This window comes from Diuraphis noxia, unplaced genomic scaffold (genome assembly GCF_037042655.1).
Source record: "Diuraphis noxia isolate RWA-SAM2 unplaced genomic scaffold, SU_Dnox_SAM2 contig0001, whole genome shotgun sequence".
Taxonomy (NCBI): domain Eukaryota; kingdom Metazoa; phylum Arthropoda; class Insecta; order Hemiptera; family Aphididae; genus Diuraphis; species Diuraphis noxia.
Genome location: NW_028301711.1, coordinates 25,235,593 through 25,259,559, shown reverse-complemented (window position 1 = coordinate 25,259,559; position 23,967 = coordinate 25,235,593). Strand labels below are relative to the sequence as shown.

The following is a 23,967-nucleotide window of genomic DNA, read 5'->3' as shown; positions in this document are numbered from 1 at the left end:
AGACACATGGTCGTTATATTTTACATCTTTCGCCGAGAAATATTCAACGACTACTGCAATCAGGCGTGTCTTCGAACCTGTACCTATGAATATCAAATATGAAAATAATTATGCGTTTTGTCAAATATTACAATTATTATTATGTTCTTATAATAATATTAGACACATGCTGTATTAGAAATCATATTTTTTATTGTGACTATGTTTTATATTACCTATATTATAATATCTGACGTATTATTTTGGCCTCGAGACCTAAAAATAAATATTGTGTCACCGGACATAACTTGTTTATGACGTTCGTGTGGTATGTAAGATGATGTTGTTTCTTTGACGTTTAACACATTTTTTTTGTTTTGTGTTTTGGTGAATTAAACAATGTGCTAACCCATATTATGAATTTTACAGTTTTAGATTTTGTCCATGATCATTTCTTTATGTTAACAATAAGTAGGTACTCAAAATCGATCATTATTTTAGTATCTTTGTAGAATTTAATAAATTGAACTTTTATTAAAATATCATATACCTAACCTATTTACGGTATTTTGCCCAATGATGGGATTTCTTTAGATATTCCGCGGTTATACAGACACAACGTGGTGGTTTTCACCGAACTGATATCAGTTAGAAATATACCTAGACAATTTAAATGCATGTCTTTGTTTTTGTTGCAACAAAGTCAATCGCTTGAGAAGAATTAAAATTATACTTTAAAAGTGTCATTGAATGACATTCGAATAGTGTGTATATCAAACATTATTGTTCGGATACGTCTTAGCGTTAGACCTCGTATGCTCAATACTATAACAGCGTTCAGTTCTGATGACTACCACGGATCAATCAATTTCTAATGCCAAGTGCAAGTACACCAGAGTGGAGCTTTAATATATCCACTATAAATTATGTGCCACGCTCCATAATTTTGTAAACAACTAATAAAAGAAGCGAAAAAGTTCTTATTTTACGATTAAAGTGTAGGTAGTTCTTGGAATAGTAATAAATTTTGGTGTCGACTTTGTCAATATTCTTAAAAATATAATACTATATAGCTCGTTTCAATTTCCACGAGTTACCAGCGCGCAAAATTAATTAGTGACACTGACCAATGTGCCAGACATAACTATCATGTATACCTATTGTCTGTTCGGTTTAATTCAGTAATTTCTGACTATTTTTTCGTTTCGTGATCGTCAACACGCGCAAAAACAAAATTTTATAATTGACACGCGCTTAAAATATTCGGCGTTTTGCATCGACGGCGAGGGATAAAAACTTCCAAGTCATTGCGGTGCGTGAGTCACAGCAGACCGTGGATGACTCTCGGGTTGCTCATAAAACGGTAGAACATATAATATAATATAAGGTACACGGATATGATACTATGTATTAAACGCAGTGATATCGAGCGCTGCAGACTGAAAACCAGACTTTGGGGGATGATCTTGCGTTTTCCACCCTATACGCTGCATAAAAATCATGTTCGTTGATGGACGCTACGACGGCTAAACCGACGACGCTGCATATATACAAAGTGTCCCGGTGCTTTTTCACGGTCAAACTGTAAGGGTAAACGAGCAGGGAAAACTGTACGCTACCCTCCCGCCCTGTATACACTTATATATATATATATGACTGCAGCGGTGTTATATTATGCATTTCCGACAGTGTGGCGTTATTGTTAAATATTATTATTATAATATATATATACGATCGGCTTCGGCCGTGACGGAACTCGCGTTTCCGTATAATATATAATATAATTATTATTACTGAAATCGCGGTGGGGGTGGCGGATTAGCGCTCAAAATAACGTTTCGATAAAACGTAGTTATTATAATTTATGCGAACGGGCCTATTTTTCCGTTCACCCGCGACGATTTCGAAAAACAGTCCGTAGTCGCCGGTCCCGCGAAATCGTACGAAAAACCGCGACGTCATTCCGTACACGATCAATCAATCGTCAGACCGCTGCAAACGGCCGGCGATGATCCGTCGGCAGTGCTATATTATATAGCCACATCAACAATAATATTGTGCTCAGACGGTATTAATTGTTATTTCGATTTTCATTGTTATTTTTACGATTATCATTATTCGATAATCATAACATATACACGCATCACGAATAACAGCAGCAGCTGTAGTCGGCGACGATGACAAACAGCAATATTATTGCGATATATTATGCTGACCGCGCAGGGTGCAACCGTCCAAGTCTGTCCCGCGATTTTTGGTCGATTTCCCGGAGTTGGTCTGTCGTCGATATTGTCTGATGGTTTTTTTTTTTTTTTTACCGACGTATTATAGAAATGTATCTACGGCATATATTGATAATAACGATATCATAATTGTCTTGTACAATACTATTTGGTTTATGTTCGTTTGCAGGCTGTAATTAAAATGACAGTTGGCATAATACGCTTTTTATTGGTTTAATACTACGACAAAAGTGTATGAAATATTATTATGTCTACCTATACTGAGTTAAAATCTTAAATGGAATTATTATACTTATTATATTATAGTAAGTTATGATGTTTGAACGAAATGTACACGGTTGAATTGACTTCAAAATATTTTATATTATACACGCCTACAATACGAAAGAGATAAAAGCACAAATAACTTACTATTTATATATAAATATAATATAAAACTTTTGAAGTACTTTTACTTCCTCGAAAAGGGTTTTCCGGGATAAAAAGCGCGCATAGTTGTCGTATATATTATAGAGATATAACTAAATATAATAAAATGTTGTGGGAGTCTGTTTCCTCGGTTCTTGGCGACCTAAAGCTTTTAAGCATTTTGAGATATTAAATGAATTTTGACACCGGACGTGTGCAATTGATTGTCAGCTTGAAAAAAAAAAGTGCATGAAATTGATACGAAGTATTATACCTAGAATGTTGTTTACTATTGTTGGCTATGCACTATTAACGTGTCCCGATGTTTTGTTTAGTGCGTGATGATGTTTACATGCTCGTTAATTCTCTGCACCGACACATAGTTTTGTTGTTGATAGATTTCGTAAACTTTTTTTCCATTAAAATATTATACAAGCCGACGGTGTAACTAGGCTCGTAAATCATACGCTGGTCCCGACACCAATTATCCGCCGGCCACGATGATTATCGCACATGCTGAACCATAAACAATTTTCCCGCGCGAACACTGATATAATATCACTTCACAAAAATAACCATGTTTGGATGGCACAGATATTACAATAATATTATTATGTTGTTGCTTTTTTTTTTTATTTCGTCCAATCGCCGGCCGATCGAATAATTTAATAATTATTGTTGGTTGTAAAAACGGATGGTTTTATTTTTATTTTTTATTATTTACTATTTTTATTATTCACGTTGCAATAAAAGTTTGGTATACAAAAAACCGTTGAAATGAAAAAAAGGCAACGAATTGACTTTTTGGTTAATATATATATTATATATATGTAGGTACAATAAAAAATCACTCTATATATATATGTTGCTAATTTGAAGAAAAAAATATGCGTAAAAACTAAAAAGAGCATAAGTCATATAGTATGTAACTACCTACATAATAATATTATTAATAATAATTTATTATAGTCAGGTGGGTGACCGATATTTTTAAATTATGTAGTTATAGGCAAGTTTAGTATCAAATGAAAAAATAAAAAATTATCGCTTTGTCCAAAGAAACGTTACTATACGACTTCATGACATGAAATATTAGAAAAATATTTTTGTTCTTTCTTGTATATTTATATATTATATTATGTATATCTGTTTATTGTACAAGTCAATGGTTAATTTTTGCTGTACATTTTTTTCTATTTTAATTTCTATTAAATTATAACAATAACTGGCTACAGATGGCAGTTTATGGAAAATTTAAATTTTTTCTTCTAACCAAATTGTTACCAATTTTATTGTATTAAGAAATTATTCTAAGTACCTAGGTTCCCAGTTTGCTATTTCTCCTCAAAAATATTTATAACAATGAAAATATGACCATATTACTTTGTCAATGGTTTTTATGGAGGCTTGAATAGGAGTTATTTTTTGAAAGTAGGGTAAAAATTCTATAAAGGACGTTATACTACATGTTTTTTCAGCTTTCTCGGATATCTGATGACGTTTCATGTTATATATAAGAGAAAATTACAGTTTCCTTGGTGGCTGCAGTGAACTAAACAGTCTAAACAAAAAGTACTAATATATTATTAGGCTTATTAGCAAACAAATATGTCTTTAAGAACTTACTGATGTCACGAATAGTTTTAAAGATGGCGTTACGACCTTCAACGCCGGTGACATCGATATGTGTATTATTATTATATCGTTATTATTATTACGCTCATAATATTATATACGTAATTCAGAGTAGAATTCAAAATGAGCTTTACCGCAAAGCGGATCGACGGTGGATATATATTCCTACACATATGTGTGGTACACACGCATGCACAGAAGTTGGTTAGTGCGCACATATTAACAAAATTACAATGATATATCGTACACCTCTACCTATAACGTATAATATACGTGGTTTCGATCGCGTGCAATGTATTTGATTAGTCACATATGTATATAAACATATACGTGTAGTATATATATACGTGTAAGGATTGATGTGTGGCCGTGTGGGTATACACCTGAAGTCCGACGACGTAAATACGGTATAGGTACTCTGTCATCGCATAATAATAATATATATTCGTATGTACAAACACACACACACACCCGCTTATATATTATATTATAATATATTATAACGTTCGTTTCATGTGAGCGTTATAACAGCCATGTATAGTATACTATATATAATATATATATATGTGTGTGTGTGTGAGCACGCGTGTTCATTAACATGTATTTTACATATTGTTCATTTAAACGTGTATATGGCGCGCGAAAACCCGGAGGAGCTCATTTCCCTAAACTCGTTAGCACCCCCACGCCCGGGTGTGACCCATATAATATTAAGAACAAAAATCCCGCGACAATTTCCCGGCGGAGGATTTATTATAATAGCCAACGATGTAAAATACATTGCGTAATAATACGTGTGCGGGTGCGCACGACCGTGTGTGTTTCTCTGTGACGGTCATATTATTATATTTCTTAAATACAGTACAATATAGGTAGGTGAAATATATTGTGCTCGGCGAGTGTCATTAATAATAATAGTAACGTGCGTTATATCCAAATCTCAGAGACGGCGGCGGTCGGACCGCACGAGGATAAATATTTTATAATAACATATCACAATACCGTGGAAAAGAAACAGACTGGCATCGAAAAATGATAAAATATCAGCTAGATGAAGAATCTGGATATATTATTATTATGTTGTAATATATACTCAGATTACGGATCGAAATGATAATTGTCAAAAATATACATGACTGCTCGCGGCTTCTTGTGCGTCACGCCATCGGTGGAGATTGCATAGATATCATTACGATACGATTCTATAACGAAGCGTTCTCCAAATGATATGATATTGGTCTGGTAACACGAAATAATTTTGCGTAATGAAATTGATTTTTTTTCAATTCGGCTCTGTCCGTCGTTCGGCGCACGACGTACACGGAACAAAAGCATTTAAAACAAGTAAACGTGAATAAAATCATACGACTGCCGCGTCATATTTAGCGTTAACATATTATTTACCAATATTCGTCGTCTGAAATCGTTTCAGCCGTTTGTTTCCAAAAATGTTTGACAAACAGACCGATGTTATGAGGTTTGTTCATTAATAGTGTTTAAGATATTTTTACGTACGTACGTATCCAAGTCTTTAGAATTTATTATCAAATTACAGCGAACAATATTCGTTAACGACTATATTATTATTATTGTTATAATATTAAAATAAACTATTGAAATTTGTCTCTATTGTTTTTTTTTTTTTAATTTTATTCATTAGTAATTAGTAATTGTTATAATATATTCAACATTTATTCTCCGACTACTGTATTTAAAACATTTCAAAAATCTTTTTATGAAAATAACGTTTCAAAAACTTGAAAAAAAAACACCGATCATAACAGATTTTCTGGCACTAAGAAAATACAGTAGAAGATCATTTAGGATTTGTAACAGAGAGAAAAAACCACTATCGGACAAAATTAATTTGGTACGGAGTTTTCGATCGTTATTCGCGAGATGTGTACAACAGTGACCTCTTGCAGGCTTATAATATTATACGATACACAATATGTTATGTAATAAATAAAACTATCACTGTATAGGATTGTACAGTTAACGTGTCGAAGATCTTGATCGACCGATTGGACGCTGAATCGATACCACCTGGGTCAAGCCGTGTTTTCGATCTGTCTGTGGTGGCGGCGATTTACTCCCCTCAGTTAGGTCTGATCACGGTGATTCATAGTTAAGTCCATCGTCGGACCACAACGAATCGTCCAATGTTATTATAGCCGACGACGGTGACGATCGATAATGCACTATGGTCGGTGGCAGTCTCCTGCTATCCAGTTGTAGCTTTTTTGACCGATTTTTTGGTTTTATAACTCCCGTCGATTTCTTAACCGGTGGAGGCTTAATCGTCTTTTTCGGTTTCGCAGACGTCACTTCGTCGTCGAGGCACGAAGGTTCCTCGTCGCACGAGGGGTCTTCCGAGCACGTCACTACCTCATCGTATGCTTCTGTAGTCTTAGTCATTTTTTTCGTCGTTTTACTCGGTTTTCCAGCCGCCTTGCTCGATTTTTCAGTGGTTTTGCTCGCTTTTTCTGTAGGATTGCTAGACTTAACAGTAGTAATACTAGGTTTTTCGGTTTTTGCTGATTCATTGGTTGTCTTTTTCGTTTTTTTCTTAGTGGTTGTGTCTTCGACCAAAGTCGTTTCTTCTAAATTGGTCGTTTCTTCAGTACTTGAAGTTTCTTTTGTAGATACAGGTTCTTCTGTACTAGCATCTTCTTCGTTTGAGCTGGTTTCTTCATTCGATGATTTTTCTTCGGTATCTTGGGTTTCTTCAGGTGGTTCGGTAGTAGTTTCAGTTGTTGTCGAAGCTTTGGTTACCTTGGTTATCTTAGTAACTTTGGTCGTGATGACACTGGCCACCGTGATATTCGTCACCGGAAAACTGGGGTATGTTTTCAGTATCGGTGACCAACGTTTGGTAGTCGGTATAGGCGTGGTGAACTTAACCTTGTAGCAACGGGTATGGTTTGACGTATTGTTTGCTGACTGACCCATTGTAACGGTTTCACCTGTGACGATCGAAATTTTAGTATTAGTTTTATAGGTTTAAATTACACATAGAAATATGTAGTATTTACAACCATTTATATACTACTATATATCGATGTGCCTAATGACATCGTTAATTATTAAATATTAATTTAATATAATATAAGAATAAGACAATTTAACGTTAAAGTATTAAAATTAAAATAAATGGTGAAAAATCATCACTACATCAACGAAGAGGAGTATGAAATTATGACGATAGTGTCATACTGCAATCTCGTATCTATTATATTACATAGTTGGATCGATAAGATAAATCATTGCACTGCAGGATTAAAAAAAAAAAAAAAAACTAGTTACGATAAAACAGAGATTCCTAAACTATTGGTTAAGATAATATTTTTTATATTGAGGTTTTAAGCAGTGGCGCACAGAGGTATTTTAAGAGCACATGCAGTTAAAATATTTTAGTCACCCACCCACCCAATGTTTTATTTATGAAAAATATTTTCACTTATTATTCACTGTAGTTCAAGGAAATTAATTATTGTATATTATAGACTATAGTTTATGTTATACATTTATAAACTTCCTTGTAAATCCTGAAGAACACCCACTTCCCCTTGAGAACGGTAAACGGAAAAAAAGTTCCCCTATTTTTTTAAATTATAAAATTATAAAACATATTTTATTCAATTTTTAATTATTTTACGAAAGACATGTATCAAAATAAATACATTTTAATATTTTTTTAATAATATTTTATAACGTATTTTATATTATATATATTTTTATATAATTTAATAAATTTAACATGCAATTATATTTATAAATACTTATATATACGATAAAAGACTAAATTTAAATCTTCTATTACATATATATATATATATATTTTCATTTTTTGTAAGTATCAATAAAACTGAAGGAAAATATCTAGATAACTATGTAGAGTTGTAGAGAATAATAATCTTGTTTTTATGTTCTTTCGTGAATATATGAGCATAATTTTTAATCCTAGAAAGCTAGGTACCTATTTGTCCTATTTAATGTAGTTGTTTGTTAATTATTTTTAATAAATTATGCAAAATGAATTACCTTTGACCTATGTACCTATATAAATACATGTGTGATAAAAGACTGAATTTAAATTTAATATTAATTTAGAGACTCTTTCCGTGAGACTTTTTTACCGGGCCACTGAGGACTTTTTTTCTGATATAGGTACTCAAGAACACATGCAGTTGCCTTACTTGCTAACCTGTCTGGGCGCCACCGGTTTTAAGCATTTATTACATATTTTTTATAAAATACAATACAGTATTAATTATTTGATTACTGTGAAATATATATATATATATACTACTGTGTACAGTTTAGGAGCCTCTGACACAACCTTAAGTAAATAACTATATAATTGCGGTTGGGGATAACCTATTAGTCTGGCAACGTAGCGCCGTTTTCGATGGTGCATTGTGGTCATAGATCGGCTATATTCACTGTCTGTGCCTGTGGTGACGTGTGTCTTCGTTGACCGGAAGTGCCGCGAAACGGCAACTGTTTGTCGGGGAACGATGGTCGCGCAAGACGACTGCAACTTGTGTGTTGGCTGGTATACTCTGCTGTAAACCGTCGGCGATAGTATCGCCAACACGATAGCGGCGGTGACCAATATAGCCGTGGTGGTGGTGGTGAACAGCGTTTGAAAAGAGTGACTAGGGATACGGTACCGGTGAATACGTTTCCGGTTCATGACTGTCCAAAACAGACGGATTGCTGCGGTGTAACGACGTTATCGCACCACGCGAAATAATATTAATCATAATAATAATAACAACATGTATGACGACGATGACGTATAGAAGCGGTGTTGTTATTTGGCTGTTCGAGAAAAAAGTCAGTCATCTAGTTTCGCTGCCTGGATACCAATCACAGACCAGCTGATTATTTTCGAATGTCGATAACCGCAACTGCTAAAATTTTTATTTATTTTATTACCAGCTTACCACACACACGTAAAATCACAAACTTAATATTATCAGTCGATAAAACGACAGCGAATAGAATTAGTGGTTAGGTTCGGTTTGGATTTGTAGTAAATTTTCAAGTATTTTGATAGGGCCAAAGAAATTTTATCGACACTTCAAAAATAAATATTTATAAGTATATAATTGTATAAAACTCAAAGCTAATTTCAGAAAAATTGAAAATTTCAGTTGTCTATGAATATTTTGAAAAAATTCAAAATATTTTGAAAATAAAATACGACTTATACTTTTTGAATAATCACAAATATTTAATATCGTTTCAGGATAAATCGTTATCGTTACGCTATTTCGTAAAAATTTAAAATTCAAACGCACTTAAAATGTTTCGTAAATGATGTTTCGAGTTTTCTCTATAGCTACTTGAAGGAATACTTATGGAAAACTTAGTGTTGTAATTTTAATCTTTAGTTATAAACACAAAAAATTTTATGATTTTTCAACTTCAAAATTACTTGCAAATTTTCACGTTTTCGACAGATTTCGTAAAAATTTGAACTATAAACGCTTATAAAAAAATTGTGCTTATAAAAAAAAAAAAAAAAAAAAAAAAAAAAAATTGTGCAGTTCGTGTTTGACTCCCGACCGAGCAACACGTGTGTAGCCTTATCGCAACCGCATTTTTATCTACCGTTAGAAGTGTTCCTACTTTGATCTACGATAAACTGGTAATATGATTTTATTAAGCGCGATTAGCTATCTTCCTAATTAAAATCAATTACGATATTAAATTGCGTTCATTCGCAATCACCACAAACATGCCTACAACATCGGGCAACTTAAATTCAAACCCAAATAAACTATCTCTTAATGATAAATTATTAGCGTCCAAACACTCAACACCTATCCCCTCACCCAAAACCACCACAACTCAAGACAACCTCATCATCAATGATACCAACAACATTCAACCCACTTCAAATCATCCAATAGACAGCTCCCAAGTTAAAAGTTTCGCTGAAACAACAGCCAACTCTCTCATACCAAAAATGAATCAAGCTATCGTTATGAACTCAATCGACGGAATTAAACAAATACAATACATAATTGCGCTCAGTAAAATTACTGACGCAACCAACATTATCTCCGCTTCGCGCATATCTAATAATAGGTTCTGCGTTTTCTTCAAAAACCAACAGATTACTAATGACATCATTAACAAGCACTCGGTCATATTCGTTGATAATATTGAGATACCGATACGCAAGTTAATTAACCCGGCCAAACGCATTATTTTATCGAACGTATATCCCGCTATTCCAAATAAATCTATCATCGAGGCGATAGAGACATTCGGTATTAAAATAACATCTCCAATCACGGCGCTTAAAGCTGGTTTCCCGCTCGATAAATTCGCTCATATCACAAGCTTCCGCAGACAACTGTACATCAGTCCTGAAGATTTCCCAAAACTACCTGGATCGATCGTTATTGTCCTCGACAACACCTCATACCGTATATTCATTACCGATGACATCGTAACCTGCTTTTTATGCAAAAAACCCGGCCATGTATCATCCTCTTGTAAGATGATATACACAACTCCCACTCTGACAGAAAATATGGACACCTCAAATGTACAAACTTCCACAAATACCTCATCCCATCATATCGTCGAAAAAACCAATAGTATGGACGTGACTCCTGATATACCTCTAGAAACCACTAGCGAAATATCCAACACAAACAATACACAAATCACCAAAGACGATAACTACGATGACATATCGGACTCACAACCACTCCAAGCTACTTTCAAAAGGCCAGCCCCTGAATCCACATGCCCGTCAGCGCCTCCCTCCCCCACGTTGACCAACGACATAATTGAGTTAGGTAAGGGTACACCTGCTGTCCAAAACACAAAGTCTAAAAACCAAACCACAAAAAAAATTAAAACCAGATCAAGATCAAACTCCTCAACAAGAACCACCGAAATATTAGATAACCTTCTTGAGCCAGCAACGGCTATCCTGCAGAACAAAGACTCCCCTCTCAATCTAATCTCTTTCAAATATATCCTGGAAAACTTCACAAACAAAAATTTAAACATACATGACCTATGTATTAATGTTGGATCCAATGCCTCTGAAGTCCTTGACATGGCCGAAAAAATATTACCATTAATGGTGGAAAAAAAAATTAAAAACAAAATATCTAAACTATCTACAATGCTATTCCAATCTATACCTCCCTCCGCACAGTCAGCTCCGCAGACTTCCAACTTGAATCAATCTAATCAATAAAACTACTCAAAAATCTACCCCCATTATCTAAACATGAGTTCACTAATTCAATGGAATTGCAACGGATTTTACAAACACAACACTGATATAAACCGTATTAAATACGAACAAAATCCTGACATTATCTGCCTACAAGAAACTAATTTCAAAAACCTACACATAGGAAACATTAACGGATACTCCGGATATAAAAAAAATCGCCCCGACGCACTCAGAGCCAGTGGCGGAGTTGCAACATACATCAAAAACAATATTAACAGCAAGGAAATATATGTCAACTCAAATTTGGAAGTAATAGCAGTTCAGGTCATTCTCAAGACAACAATAACTATATGCAATATTTATATCCCTGACAGCACCCCTCTTTCTCTCCTTGATCTAAATTCAATAATAACACAACTCCCCAAACCTTTCTTAATCCTGGGCGACTTCAACAGCAGAAACATCTTATGGGGATCACCACACACTGACAACCGTGGGAAAACGATAGAAAAATTATTAGAAAATCCTTCACTAATACTTCTAAATAATGGTGACCCAACAAGACACAATTCCACAAACAGTTCTTTATCAGCCATAGATCTAACAATATCCAGCACAAATTTCGCCCCTGAATTAGACTGGAAAGTACTAACTGAATACAACGGAAGCGACCATTGGCCAATTCACCTTAACATTTTCAACCAATCTACACCCGATGAACCAATTAAGCGATGGAAACTTACCAAAGCCAACTGGAATCTCTTCACTGAGCTGGTCGATCACCACTTAGAGAATCAAGACTGGGCCAAAAAGAATGCTGATGAATTAGAAATAGACCAAATCAAAATTGACTCCATAGTGGCTTCCCTCACCGAAATTATTGTAAACGCGGCAAAAATATCCATAGGAAAATCTTCCCGTTCCAAAGCCACCAAAACAGCACCATGGTGGAACCCCGAATGCAAAGAAGCTATTGAAAATTACAAAAAAAAATTAAACCGTTTTAAAAAAACTAAATCTTTGTCAGACCACATAGCACTTAAAAAAGCCAGAGCAGAATCAAGGTTTATTACCAAAAATAGCAAACGCGTAGCCTGGAAAGCATTCGTTTCCACAATCAACCAACAAACGTCTGCTACCACTATGTGGAACAAAATTAAAACTTTTAAAGGAAACAAGTTCAACTCGACACCCAATATCATTAAATACAAAGATGAATTTATCAAAACTAGCCCGGACATCGCCCAAGCCTTCGCCGATCTATTTCAGACAAACAACAGTAACCAAAACCATACGAAATCTTTCCTAAAGCACAAAAATGAAGTTGAGAACTCATCTGTCACAGACAGCATACCACAGAATAGTGAAGACTCATACAACTCCACTATCAGTATGGATGAACTCAACCAGGCACTCCTGAAGTGTAAAAGCAAAAGCCCAGGCCCTGACGACATCCCTTACATATTCCTACATCATCTGTCCTCCTTCGCCCTACAAAAACTTCTTCTAGTCTACAATTCAATATGGGAATACGGTTTTTTCCCCAACCAATGGCGCAAAGCAATTATTATCCCAATACCCAAACCAGATAAAAACAAATTTCACGCAGAAAACTACCGTCCCATCTCTCTAATTAGCACACTATGTAAAGTACTCGAAAAAATAATTAACTCAAGACTCATATGGCACTTAGAAGTCTCCGAAAAATTCAATAAAGAGCAATGTGGATTCCGGAAAAATCACTCCACACTCAACACTTTATCCAATATTCACTCCCATATATGTAACGCAGCCAAAGTAAACCAACACACAATCCTAGTAGCGCTTGACTTAACAAAAGCATATGATATGGTTTGGAGACAAAGAGTTATCTTTATCCTACGTGAATGGAACATCTCAGGAAACATGATTACATTTATCACTAACTTCTTACAGGACAGATCATTCCAAACAAAAATTGGTGAAACACTATCAACAACTCATACCACTGAAAATGGTGTCCCCCAGGGCTCAGTCATCAGTGTCACCCTGTTCTTAATCGCAATAAATAATATATTTGACAATATCCTTCCCCCTATAAAGTATACCATCTTTGCGGATGATTGTAACATTCTCTGTAGTGGCGTGAACATAAAAACAACAGTCGAACTCATCCAGCAAGCTCTCGATGAACTCTTCAAGTGGTCAACCACAACAGGCTTCAATTTCTCACCATCCAAAACACAATGTATCATCTTCCACAAAAAACGTAATGAAAACTTATTCCACATCAATTTAAATAACACCATTATATCATATACAGATAAAATAAAAATACTAGGTATGACTTTCGACCACAAATTAAATTGGAACCCACACCTAAAAAACCTCAAAATAAATGCAAACAACAACATGAAAATTATGAAAACCTTATCTCACCACTCCTGGGGCTCTGAAAAAAATAGCCTCATTACTATATATAAAACAATTATACTAGCAAAAATGGAATACGGTGCAGTCATTTATAATACGGCCAGAAGCAAAATTCTCAATACACTAAATCCTGTACACAATCAAGGCATTAGACTAGCCACAGGTGCCTTCCGCACAAGCCCAACTGCAAGTATTATGTGCAACGCTGGAGAACTCCCACTTGAATTTAGAAGGATTAAAGAAACACTAAAATTTGTAACTAAATTCTCAAATAACAAAACTCAAGTTCCAACCAGAAGACCTCTGAATATACATAACAATCCAAACATACCTCTCACTATCGATGACACGTATAAGAACATAGCAGATATAATGAAGTTCAAACCAATTATGTTTAACAGAATTACCTTCCCGTCTTCCCCTCCGTGGATGTGGAATATTAAGTCCAATACCCAACTACTCGAATTTGACAAAAAAATCTCCTCAAACTCAACTATAATAAATAACTTTTCAGAAATAATAGAAGGAAAATACCCTCACCACATAAAAATCTTTACGGACGCCTCAAAATCCCCAAATGGAACCGGTTTCGCATTCATAGAAAATAACAAAACTTCAATGTTCAAATCTCCTCACGAAACCAGCATTTTTTCCGCTGAAAGTCAAGCCATCCAAAATGCAATCTCACACGCGACGACATTAGCGTCTGAAGAAATACTTATAATTAGTGACTCTCTTAGTGCACTCCTAGCCCTCGAAAATCCTTACCCCAAAAACGAAATAATTCAATCCATCCAAGAAAAGTTATCAAACACAAAAAAAAAAATCGAATTTCTATGGGTCCCCTCCCACACTGGCATAAGTGGCAACGAACTAGCTGATAAGGCAGCCAACGAAGCAATAACATCACCCAGCTCGGTACTAATAAATAAAATAACATTTCAAGACGCACTCTCAAACATAAATAATCTAACTAAAAGTCACTGGCAAGGCTCGTGGGAGAAGACTCCAAACACAAATAAATTAAAAGAAATTAAACCGTCAGTCGACCCATGGAAAACTCCCCCATCCTCATCCAGGCACGAAGAAGTAGTTACCACAAGAACCCGGATTGGACACTCTCGCCTAACACACCTACACCTCATAACAAAAGAAGACAGCCCGACCTGCGAACTCTGTGACAAAGCGCTGACAATTAAACACATCACGCTAGAATGCCCAAAGTTCACCAACTCCAGACAAATCCTCGGGAACCCATCAACTATGCAACAAGCACTTGGCGAAGATAACTCCAAAAACATATACGTTTTTTTCAAAAACATAGGATTAGAAAAATTAATTTAGAAAAATAATTGAATGTACATATACTCTACAAAATCCCTCTATTGTCAAACATAATGTGTCCCCATAGCTTTAAGATCATACTCTATAACTACTATTTTGTATTTACTGCAGGCTAATAACCTCAGGAGTTGAAGCCTTATTTAAATAAAAAAAAAAAAAAAAAAAAAAAAAAAAAAATTGTGACTAACGATTTTTAATTTTTTTTTAGCTATAATAAGAACAACTCATAAGGAACCTTGTATTAAGTTTTCAAGTTTTGTTGGTCATCAAAAATGTTTATACCGACACTTCAAAAAAAAATTTTCATAAAAATCAAAAATTTCAGTGGCCTATAAATATCTCAAAAAAAGTCAAAACATTTTGAAAATTAAACTGTATATAGATATCACTAACATAAACATTTGGTGAAAATTTCAAGTATTTACAGTGATTAGTTTTTGAATTATAACCATATAAAAAAATCGATTTATTCGAAAACTGGTTTTGCGGAAAAATTCCTGTTTTTCTGTCATTTTTTTAGTTGTTTTTTCGATTTTTTTGAAAACTGTTGAAAAATGTTTACTTTTGACCTCTATAATGCACCAAGGATATTCACTTTTACATCGGAAACCACCCTCAAAGTTTGAAATCGAAGCATTATTTCGACTAGTTATGCTGTACACAGACACACACAAAAAAAACACATATTGTAAAATCAATACATTCATCACTTCGTTCAGAATCTAATACTGCATAAAAAAAAAAATAGAACAGCTGCCATAGCTGATACCGAATAGATACATAAACACAGTTCTCGAGGAAATAATGTTTAGCACGTCATTCTTCTTGTACTTTTTACTGCTGTGTATGTATGGGCGTAAAGGTAAAATACAATAATAACTATAATAACAGGTCTCAGAACTTATAGTTTAGAATACATTTCTTGATTTCAATAACGATAAAACAACATATTGGGATATTTTTACGTCAGTTAACCTCCTTGACATATAATAAACTTTATTTTTAGGCTGTAAAGGTATTTTTTTTCTTCCGAAATATTACTTATTTATTTTGTTTACAGTCTTTAAAATCAGTAAATGTCATAACCCATTTTGAATTATTATGAAACATCATGTATACTTTTAATGAATCAGTGAGAAGCCACACGGCAATATACTAACACAAGGAAATTATTATTTAATATTTGAGTAAATTTTTTGGCTAGTTCATTTTAGTTATTCTGCAAACTATTCCAAGAGATAAGAATGAGGTTAATTATTTTATAAACTTGTTTCTATAATAACTTTAATGATAGTATAGAGCGTTTTCTCCTATATTGTGTCTTAACTAGGTAGTTAGTAGGTAGGTCCTAGATAGGTGTGGATATTATAAGTAATTTGCTGTATGAAGACTTTATTTTATAATTAGGGTGTTTGGCGTTGAAGGTTTTTTCCTCATCCGTGTACAGCTAAATATTCCATAAGTACAAACTAGACATATTATTTATTTATATAATATTATAAATTCACATGATAAGGTTAGTTTTGATTGAATAGTAGTCTTTATAGGCGCAATCAGAAGTTTGGTTAGATATTTGTTTAGGGTTAGTCAAACATATTTTACTCAAGTTTCTGTTGGTACTTGGTGGCACTTGATTATTTACATAACCTTCGGGGATATCGTAGTTATTTCAAGGGAATTTCATGATGGTTATTTGTATAGGTTTTAATATTTTCAAACATTAGCTCATAAGGTTATCTCCGTGGTTAAGTGATTTTTGTAACATTTGGCTAGTTGTAATATGATTTTTGTGAAATGGATTTATTGGCGTATTTTTTCATTGTTATTATAATACATCTATGTATGGATGTTTAAAATGATTTTTTTTTTGGTTATTGTCAACAGGAAATGAAGATCAAAAGTGTAATGTAATTTGTTTATGGTTAGTCACTAGTATTTATTTAATGACAAACCGAGTAAGAGATATTTTGGCAGACAGCAAAGGAACCATTTTATGAATCAGATTTAATTAAGATCAAATAGATTGCTGATAAGTATTTTACATTGAAAAAGGGTTTATCGGGTAATTGTAAATCTTTCGAGAAAACAAATATTTTCACCCTGCGGTAATTTTTAAGTTCCCATATTTTAATCAGAGAACAAAAATAAATCTCCTATATTTTATTACATTTACTCTTGAAAATAATATCCTGGATTTACCGGTTAGTTGGGATGGCGAAAAAAATTTTGAAACATATTTTTTGTTTTTTTTCGCTTTCAACCCTCTCCCCTTACCATCTTCAATACCGGACAGGAGATTCTCGACGTCTGTATATTATTGTATATTATATTTTATATTGTCTTATAACGAAACTTTGAAGTACCTAGGGGTTTCCCCCCCCCCTCCAACCACCCAAAAAATTTTTATATTGGTATTTTATCTTCTGTGATACTGATTATTTTTAAAGTAATGTTTTTTTTTCATTTTTCGATGATGGAATACCAATTTGAAACAAAATAAAAATGACGTTTAGTTTAACTAATAACTTGTAATTTGTGTCATAAATATATTTTAAACCGCCTCCTCCCCCCAGAAAAAAATCGTATCTACGCCGCTGTCTACACACAATCACGTATATCATCTTGTGATACGGAAAAATAATTGGCCAGCTCAAATATCAACACGAGGCCATTGTCTTATTTGTTTTCATCGACATTTTGAAATCACAACTACCAATGGGGGCAAGTTATTAGAAATAATTAACTCATGTTAATATAATAATATAAAAGGATACGTGACTGTTAAGTTGGAAGTTAACACTTAACAATTTATAAATTTAACTCGATAAATGTTAAAGTTAATATTGAAAAAAAAACATTAGGTAACTTAATTAAATTTAAAAAAAGTCAATCTATTTTTTTTTTGTTAATTAATATGTAAGTCACATAAAATGTGACTGTGTCTATTAAATCTAATAAAATACATCAATATACAAAATTATTTTATCGAGAAAATGAACATAAATGTTTGTGTTATTATAGTATTGGATTATTTTTGAATCAACTGAGAAAATCTAGTGCCAATCAAACTAGTTAAGTTCATAAAGTTTCGTAAAATGTGTAGGATTGTCCTATTACAAAAAGTTTACTGTATTGTTGGACGTAGGACGAATCAAACAAATGTAGGACAATCCTCCCCGATGAAGGACGGTTGGAAACCCTAGTTCACGTCGTGATGTCTGCTCGGTTAATTACAAAACCTGCAAAGACGCAACATATTGGCTTATGGATGCACATGCACAAATATGTAAATAATTGTATATACGTATACTTGTGCTCGAGTGTGCGAGAGAATGAAAACGCGATTAGCATTTAAATTCGTTTGGCGACCTGTCGCGTTCGTATTGAGTATGAAATGTCATGTTAAATAATCCAATAATAATAATAGTAATAATAAATTGTATATTATATCATTATTATTTTCATCATAATGAACTTTTTCCCGAGAGTTTTCGCGCGCCGATTTTGTGTTCCCGTGCGATTTTTCCCAGTCATTGACGATACTGTTTTTTCACTTCGTTTTCTCGTTCAATGATACGTGCACGCGCTCACTACATGGCAATGACTCGCATATATTATTATTATTATTATAAAAAATATTGTTTTCGTACGGCGTATTCGATTTTTGGAACTCAACAGAGAGCAGCGATTCCGTTCGGGATTTTTCAGACGGATCCCTCGACTAACCTCGCCAAGTGGTGGTGGGAGGGGGGGGCATCACACGTCGTCGTCACGTGATGCGAGCGGCGGTGGTTAATAATAGAGAAAAAGAGAAACGACGGGAACGTTCGCCACCGCAACCGACGATTGTGGGAATAAATAAGCAAAAAGAAAAATCGGCGAAAAACTGAATAAAAAAAACGCTGAATACACGTGTCAACGATTTATATTCGCTGGCTTGAGCGTAAACGTTGCCCTCGCGTTACGTTTTTCATATATTCTCGTGTATACACTGTCGCACCGTCGTCATATAATATTATACGTATATATTATTATTATTATTATATGTGAACGTTGTGAACATTCGTGCACACATATGAGCATAGACAATATACGTACTTCTATGCGTGTGCATATGTATATAGTAGCGCATACCTATTACGTTAAACAAACACGTTATCCTGGATCGCGTAGTCGTGTTTGCGTTTGTACGTCGTGTCGCTAAAAAAATATGCATAATATTATAATATAAAAAAAATATAAGAACAAATTCGGTAACACCGCCTCCCCTCTCGACACCCACAACGTTTCATCTCCGGTGTGTGTGTGTGTGTAGCCGAATAATACCGTAATAAATATATATATATATATATCGTAGTGTAAAGTGTGCGATCGTCGTGTGAAATTCGACAGGCGCGCGGTGAAGGTGCCGTAGACGTGGTGGCGTGAAAAATTCGTCTTTACCCCCTACTACTCGGCGCAGAGTATCCGATACTATATGAACAAGGGAAAAACAGATGATTTGGTATATGTGTATGTGTGTGTTTTTGGTGGAAATATTAAGAACGACGACGCCGAGCGTGTTGGTGGTTTAATAACACATTGCAGTATACCTACCTACCGTAAAATCTTGATAACTGCAGATATTGTTATAATAAAAACAGAGAGACGCTTTTATCGTGGACCAGGCACATTGCAGGCCTCGGGAATTTTTTATAATATATGTTTTAAACTTTTTTTTTTTTAAATAAAATGTATTGTTATTAAAACTGTATTTATATCAAAGCCCATTATTTTGTAGTTAATTCTTAAAAAATAGTTTTATTTTCTACGATATTGCTTGGTTTACGGTAAAGTACGAGTAATTTCTCTGTTGAATGATGGTATATACGCGGTATACCTGTATGTATTATAATATGGCATTAAAATACAGTAATTTACGGTCTTATACTTTTAAACACTATAATCAGATTCTGTTGAGCAATTTTATATCATGCACGCTGTGTGTGTTGTTCGACATTCAAGGATATTAAAATTTAATTTGTATAGAGTCTATAGCAGGTATGCTTCGTGTCTGTGCAAATAAAACACAAAATGGAATAAACCTAATTAAAAAAAAAAAAAAAAAAAAAGGCATAGAAAAATCGAAACCGTTGTGTGTCATTTCATTTACACAACGCTTGTCTGCGTAGATATAATCTTATAATTTATTCCATGTTAGACGCGTGTTAAAGTGAACGTAAGGGGTGGCCGCGATTTCCCTCAATAAAATGATATTTTGAACTCTCAAGAATAGATACCGGAAAAGGGAAACCTTGACAGTGGTGTACCGAAATAGCCTACCCATCACTCCGTGAAATTATAATATATTAATTTTGCTATAAAAACACATTAAACCGTAGTATTGGAGACGACTTATCGTCGTGATACTATTTCACAAATTGTACACATTGAAAAATATTCACTATTTTATAACAATTGTACTATAAATTATAATTATTATTATTATTATTACTACAACTATAGGCAATGATTATATTATGTGAATTTACGTACGTCTAAATTCCGTTCACTTATTAAACCAAATATACGTGATACGCTTTAAAATATGCGGTTTGGTCGTTTAATTGACACATTTTACGCTGTTAAATTTATGCTTTTGAGTAATTAGTTTTGGTTTATTAAACGAAAATTAATGTTCTATGAATTATTTGTTTTATCTACGTCGTCAGAATTTAAACTGATTCAGTAAAAAATAGTGTTGAAATGATTTCAAAGTGATTATAGCTTAAAGTACACTGTTAAAAAAAAAAATGAATAACTCGGCTGATATTATAATTCAATACGCATTTTTCTACATACATTTTTTAATAATTTCGTTTTTATTTTACATTACTATGTAAATAGATATATAATACATTCACACCACGTGGTTTTATAATTTAGAAAATATTTAAAACCTTAATCATTAAATCACATTTTGTGAGCATCTGCCAATGTTTTTATAGAGCTGAATGTAATTTTTGAAATTATGTGGCTCTGGAGCTCAATGAATAAAATAAAGTATCCATACATAAGTTTCCTAACCTAATCTATATTTATGAATAGATGAGTGCTGACTTTTAGTATACTTTTGAACTTGTCAGCATAATAATATCAATAGTGGTGTTAATAATGTCTGTGAACTTGGCAGCACTTATTTAATAGAATTCAATTAGACCTATCCAATAATTTTGTTAGACGTTTGTTGGACGTTGTTGGAAAGATCTCGCCATTTGTTGGACCTCCATTTATTTTATAAATTTTTTTTTAAAAGTGCCGCTAACTTCACAACGGCGGCCTTCTTTCTCCAAAAACCATCCAATTCTGTTTAAAACGGTTTGTTGGACGTTAGGAAAACATCATTATGAATATGATGTAGTTCAAATTTTTAAATTTGAAACGTTAACCAACTTTCACTAAACCTTGACTAAATGGATTGTAGTGCTGACGTGGTCCGCAACAGTTGAAGTGATACAAAATACAAACTCTAGAAATATGAATATTCTGAAAAATTCATTTAAATGACTAACGCAATTGTTGGTTTTTTTTTAAAGTGTCCTACAGCTGTGAATAGTGGGGACTTTAACATCTTTCGAATAACATGGGAAGTGTTACAATAATTATTAATTATTGGTATAGTTGGTACGAGTCTTGTTTTAGAGAGATGTTTTATATTTTGAGTTTGTAGGTTTTTGTTCACTTCGTATAGGTAACGAACTAACGAAGATATTATAATTTACACGTGCATACACGTTACGACATGTTTGATATATTTTGCACGTACGCGTTTTAATTTCGAGCAGAGCCAAAAACAGAAACCAAAAGTCGACACGTAATATTATATGACGCCGAGTACGCGTGGTACTTTATAGGTAATTACTATAGTACGGGGTTTGGATGTTTATTAAATATTAAAAACTCTGAAAAATGCATGCAAATATTCCCAATAAAATTAAGAAAAATAAAACAATATAATATTTAATATGATGTAACAAAAAAGTTAAAAAATAGTATATATTTTTTATTTATTTCAATATTTTAATAGATTATCGGTAAAAACTATATTTTTGCGTTATCGCTCGAGTCCTAAAACTGACATTATAATGTAATATATTTTATACAATCTATCTACATGAGTATTATCTACCAAGTGTATGTCTGTATAAACATGTATTACACGTTTGTGTAGCGTGATAAAAATAGGTAAATAATTTTAAAATTTTTGTTAGATATCTAAAATGATGAATGGACCAATAATGCATAAAACTAAAAAATCTTACTTATATTTAGTAAGTACATAAAAGTTTGTTAGAAGTTTGTTAAAAAGCAAACTGCTAATTTTTTGCTAAAAAATAAAATTTGAAAATTCCAATGTGGGGGAATTGGGGACGCATACATAAATAAAAGATATTTCTTTTTTATTATTTATTAATCATTATATTTGATCATCTAATAAAAGTATATTGAACACGGTGTATGTTAAGTTTTCCAATAACTTTTGATTGATCAGCATGACACGTCATATCAACTATTTATAATCCGAACAATTTCAAAAATCATGAAAAACCCATTTATATAATAATCAAATATTTAAATATGAAATTAAAATTTTAACTCTCATAATATATTGATATTGCTGCAGTTAAATATGAAATATTGAAATTTAAAAGTCTCTTCGCGTTTTCGCATGAATCGAAATTAATACCTATCCATCAATAAACGGTGTGTCCCGCAAATTTTTCAACTGATATTTATTTTGTTTCCAAATAAAAATTCACTAAGTTATGATTTATGGCTGATGTAGTGATGTAATGAATTTATAATATTATATAATATATATTATAATAATGCGATCACATCATCACAACCTCTACTATACTTCCACTGAAATCATTTTCAAATGCTGATATTACAACGATAATATATAAATAATGTTAAACTTTGTAATATTCTACACTTCGTAGTAAGTACCTACATGGTAGTAAATACATATAAATAATATCTAAGAACGTATTTACCGAGAGTAATTATTAACGTATTCCATGCCAGTTTGAACACACACAGTTGTCATACATAAAAAAGGCATTCACATCTATAATATTAATTATTGGTCATATTTAACTACAGATTCGTGAATCGCGTAATCGACTCGCTCATAAAGTCGACGAGTATGTACATAATATATCCTTAACTTACTGTGTAAACGTTAAAATGTACCCCATCGCAGTGTGGTTATAAGTTACTTGACTCCATCGTTGTATACTCTGATTTGTTCAACAAATAATTTGTAAAAAAAGAAAAAAAATCACTTTAAGGTATAAAAATTACTCATAAATATTTTAATGATATTATTATTATGTATTCCCGTTTATCATGATTCCTTCTACGTGTCAAGTTTTAGCTGGTATGTGGTTGGCACATGAAACACCCCGTTTTGACCACCCCGATCGTCGTAGGTCCGAGGCTGTGGATAAAATCTTGTGAGCCTAATGAATAATGTATGTTTCGTACTAGGACCCGTCAGTGTACTCACCTGTTGGGAAAGTTAGTGTCATAATATGCATCGTCCAACCGGATTAACATCACCTTTATTGTGTCCCAAGTACTAAAAGATGCAATAAATGCATAGTATTGTCTCTTATTTGTGTTACAATATCACATAATAATATGTTATAAGTATTAATGTTTCTGCTAAATGCAATATTTTAT

General features: G+C 33.2%; 1 protein-coding gene and 1 pseudogene across 1 annotated transcript in view; one reads left to right on the top strand and one right to left on the bottom strand.

Annotated features, from left to right (window-relative positions):
- LOC149060369 (limbic system-associated membrane protein-like) overlaps window positions 1-23,967 on the top strand; it is a 589,994-nt gene that overhangs the window by 137,636 nt on the left and 428,391 nt on the right. The window lies entirely within an intron of this gene.
- On the bottom strand, window positions 6,261-8,964 carry LOC107173543 (uncharacterized; annotated as a pseudogene).